Genomic DNA, 5,173 nt, shown 5'->3' with positions numbered 1-5,173 from the left:
AATCATTGATAGTGTGACTAGTGTAGTGATTTGTATTCTACATTATCACTAATCCATAGGCTTGACGCATATCCGGTTTTCCAATAACGGTTCGTTTTAGACTATATTTTCCTCGGCCGTTTCCGCACTTAAAACAAATTTTCAAAACAAATTTTTAATTGGTAGCGCCGACTCAATTTTTAATTGGGATCTATTCAACCCCCCCTTCTAGATCCGTGCCATAGTCTAACATCTCTCTCCCGTTTTCATATTCCTTCATCATGTTCATAAATTTATCAACAACTTGAGTGAATTTCCAAAATCAAACAAGAACAACATATGAAATCATGAACATCAAAGCTTGATAGAGTATAATACAACAATATAAACACATGATTCACCATTACAACCTGGAAATCAAGCAAGCATACGAAGAACACAAGAACCCTAATCTATGAGTTAAAGTTAATAAACGGGAATCAAAGCAAGCAAACATGGGAGATTGAGGGAGCCGAGTTTGGTATTTTGATGTTCTTCTTTTTTTGTTGTTGTAATTTTCAACTTTGTAACATTGTAATTGTCATGTAAGAAATACTTGAATAAAAATTGAATTTCAATTTCAATTTACTTCTCATCTCTTAATTATTTTTGTTCTCTTTTTTATTTATTTTTAATTTTGATGTATGGTTGACTAATGAACAATGAAATGGATTTAAATGATTACCAAAGTTGACTTTGGTTGACTTTTAACATGGACTAATCCATGAATGATTGAACAAAATGGAATGCAATGTGGTGCAAATGATTTAATGAAATGACTAAAAAAACTTGGGGCAAGATTTAGGGTATGACAGTTGCATGTGGAAACGCAGACCGATGGTGATGATGAGCAGGTTATGCAGCATAAAACATACGCATTGAGAGCATATATGTTGTACTTGGTTGGCGTATCCACTTTTATGGACAAGAGTGACACTTATGTGGATGTGGTTTTCTTGAGATACTTCACTAACTTTGAGCATATCCATAATAAAGGGGAACGATTGAGACCACGTCTAGTGGGGAATAAGCCATAAACCCTAAACCTGGAGAATCCATATAAATAGATTACCCCTCGAAGGAAAAGGAAAAAGTCATATTCACTCAATACGACCCACTAGTTCTCAAAGGGAACTTCGGTTACAGTTGTTCTAACATCGATAATCTAACCACCCGCCTGCAACCTAATAGCGCTAGCCGCTAGTCTGACCCCTCACCTCACGTGATTAGGTCCCTTGAACAACCTCAAAACTCACTATACAGGGATACTCACAATTGTGAGATAGCCTCCCCCTATCTAAGTAACATACCTACTAGGGCCTCTGAGTTTCCACACCCTTGAAGGGGAAACACGTATACACCCTGTACTTTTTTGAACAGTACAGTGGCGCCCACCATGGCCCCTAGTAAAACTAACATGGGTCACACATCCTTTTAACAAAAACCACCTTCCCCTTCGTACCCTCATCTCTATTACCTAGCTATTACTAGTTATGGTGAACAGAAGAACTCCATACCTCACTCTCGAGGGTACCGACGGTAGATGCGAGGCTAAGGCCATGGCGGAATTGCAGGCCTCAATGGACGAATTACGACGTCACAACCGAATGTTGGAGGATGACGTTCAGAACATCATACATCACCAACACAAGGCCAATCCCCCGAAAAAGGAAAAAATTATAGATCTTCATCCTCTCTCAAATTAAATATGGGGGGCCGTATTCCTGAAGGTTTCAATCTTCCATCCTTGGCCAAGTTTGACGGACGCAATGAACCCTACAAACATGTCGCCACCATCAATACCCAGATGGCCATCAAAAGAGCACTAGACTCTCTAAAGTGTAACTTGTTATCAGGTACTTTTGGGGAGGCCGCCCTTCGATGGTACACAGGTCTCCCCAGACCCTCTATTAGTAGCTACCGAGAATTGGTGAGAAATTTAGTGCATTAGTTTTCCGATAGTCGCCACAGGAAGATGTCCACCACCATCATGTTCAACATCCACCAGGGCCCATCAGAGTCACTGAGGGACTATCTTGCTCGCTTCAACGAACCCACGATCAAGATAGTCCCTAAGAATCAACAGATGTTTGTGGGATCATTTTAAAATAGACTCAAGGCGGGAGACTTCAATGAGTCTCTCGCCCAAAAGCTGACGCTTTCGCTGGCCGAAGTAGTCTCCATGTCGGAACACGTCATCAAAGGCGAGGAAATCAACACAAAAAAGATGGCTCACAATGCCAAGGAGCATGTCATCGGTGGTGAAAGCAATCATCCCTCAAAGAATAATAGTTACACCTCTCCCGTGAAGGACAAATCCCTGTTCAAGCGGGTGGGGAAGGTGACAGAGGATTTCACGCCTATGAACACCCGTCGAGAACTGATTTGGTGCGGGGTGCCCCACCTACATAGTATATCGACACCACCTGCGCCCAAACTCGAGATAATGAGATCCGAGACTAAAATTTGGTGTAAATTTCAAGGGTCAAAGGACATGACACTGATGACTGCTACTAGTTAAAGAAGGAAATAAAAAAGCTGATACTAAAGGGACACCTTAAGAAATACGTAAAGGGAAGCCCTCCAACCAGACGAAACAACACAACCCACGAGAGCGAGAAGACACCAGAAGCACAAGGTCGGGAAAGGCCAAAGGAGTGTCTCAGGATGAAGGAGAGCAAGCGGTGCGTCACACTTTCAACACCATATTCGGAGGATTCTCCGCCCGCAAAATGTACGCTTGTCATCTTCTGAGTATAGACAATCTCCAAGAGATCACAAGCCAGAAGGTGCTAGAAGTTGCACTCGTCTTCTCAAAGGAAGATACACCCGACGTCTATCCTCACAATGATGATACCATGGTCATCACCTTCAAATAAAAAGAATGGGAGATCAAAAGGATCCTAGTCGATGAGGGAAGCTCCGCCAATATATTGTATTGGGATGCCTTCAAGAGATTGTGCCTTGAATCTAAGGATTTGAATCCCTTCCAGGGACCACTGGTGGGATTCTTGGAGAACATGTACATGTGAAAGGCTACCTTACCCTCAGGATCACATTCGGAGAACAAGACCACGCCAAGGAAATAACGGCTAAGTACTTAATAATTGGTGCCCTTCCTCATATAATATGATTATTGGGCGACCAACCTTTAACCGGTTGGGAGCCAATTTGTTTACCCTATATTTATGCATGAAATACTAACTCTATAGTGGGAGAGTAATAGTGGTTTGAGGAGATATGTAAATCTCCAGGAAGTGTTATGCATAAAGCCTTAAATTCAAAATACCACACCCTCCATGCACAAGGGCGGAAGTGGATAACTCTAAGATTTCTCTGCTCAAAGAAGTTGGCTAGGATAAGGAAGTTAACCACCCATCCCCACCATTATATGAATTCTGGGAGCATGAGGATATCCCTTCTCCTCGGAGATGTGGCGGTGCCATTATATTTCTGTTATTCATGTAGTTGCTTTATCTTCTATTACTTTACTTAGCCAATGATTTTCTATAGGTGAGTATTTAAACTCTATTGGTTGTAAGAAGATGTTGTTAACAAGGATACACTATTTTCCCTCTACACCTCCCAAGGGGAGAGGGTTTTTAATGAGGCACCTCATGTTTTATCTATATTTATTTTGTTAGGCCATATGTAGGATGTTCAGTTCCATGAGGAAAAAATCAATTATATTTGCTGGATCTTCCAAGGGTGGATCATTTCCGCCTATAGAGGTTATTAGATTTGCTAGATCCCCAAATAGTGGATCCTTGATGCCCATAGAGGCAATATATTTGTTGGATCTTCCAAGGGTGGAACCTTTCCACCCATAGAGGAAATTATATATGTTGGATCCCCGAAGGGTGAATCCTTGTCACCAATAGAGGCGATTACATTTGATGTATCCCCCAAGGGTAGATCCTTTCCGCCAATAGAGGCAATTACATTTGATGGATACCCAAGGGTGGATCCTTCCCGCCCATAAAGGCAATTATATTTGCTGGATCCCCCAAGGGAGGATCCTTTCTGCCTATTGAGGCAATTAGATTTGTTGGATCCCCCAATGGTGGATCCTTGTCGCCTATAGAGGCAATTACATTTGTTGGATCCCTCAAGGGTTGATCCTTGCTGCCCATATAGGCAATTACATTTGTTGGATCCCCCAAGGGTCGCCCATAGAGGCAATTATATTTGTTGGATCACCCAAGGGTGGATCCTTGCCACCCATAAAGGAAATTATATTTATTGGATCCCCAATGGGTGGATCCTTTCCACCCATATAGGCAATGATATATACTGGATCCTTTCCTCCCATATAGGCAATGATATCTACTGAATCCTTGTCTCCCATATAGGCAATGATATCTACTAGATCTCTTAAGGATATATTTGTATCCCCAAAGGGGGCAACCATAGCCACAAGGCAATTAAAGAAAATAACGACAAGAACAGTTAAATATTAAAAAATGAATATAAAGACGCCCCCTGAGGGACGCTGTTGTTCCATACAATTACAAAATCCCCCAAAGGGGTCAAAAGGAAATACAATAAAAAAGTAAAAAGCTACAAAGGGAGAAGTGTCAATCTTTGGGGACTTCCTCCTCCATAACAGCGGGCTCCGTCTGCAGACTCCCATGATTGTCCCCCTCTCTAAACACACCTTCCTCCTATGATGGGAGAGGCTCAAGTTCATGGAAGGTTGTCGCCTTTTCATCCACTAGAACCTCACCTTTCACAACCTTAAAGGGATCCAAAAGGCTTAAGTTAAGATCAGGGTATAAGAAGAGGACTTGCTCATGAAGCATTAACACCCTTAATAAGAGGGTGTCTTTCATATTCTTAAATGCAAAAGGAGTTTGTGAACAAAGCGTATGATACTCTACATGGAACTCTTTAGAAACAGGAGGTGTGAGCTTTTGAGGCAAAGCAGGTTAGGATTGACATCACTCTACCAGGGCGTAAGACTTATGCCCTTAGTAGGCTCTGTCGCCTTACCCACAACAGAAGAGGGATCCTCCCTTAAACATTAAGCTTTAGCTTCCAATAAAACCAGGGCATAAGTCTCGACCACTCTTTTCTTCCGACGGATGGCCATCCTCCCAGGATGGCTCATCAAACTATTTACATTTGAACTGAAAGATTTGATCCTCTCTCATCT

Source organism: Lathyrus oleraceus, chromosome 1 (assembly GCF_024323335.1).
Source record: "Lathyrus oleraceus cultivar Zhongwan6 chromosome 1, CAAS_Psat_ZW6_1.0, whole genome shotgun sequence".
Classification (NCBI taxonomy): Eukaryota; Viridiplantae; Streptophyta; class Magnoliopsida; order Fabales; family Fabaceae; genus Lathyrus; species Lathyrus oleraceus.
The sequence above is the reverse complement of the archived record's forward strand: the minus strand, read 5'-3'. Positions refer to the sequence as shown.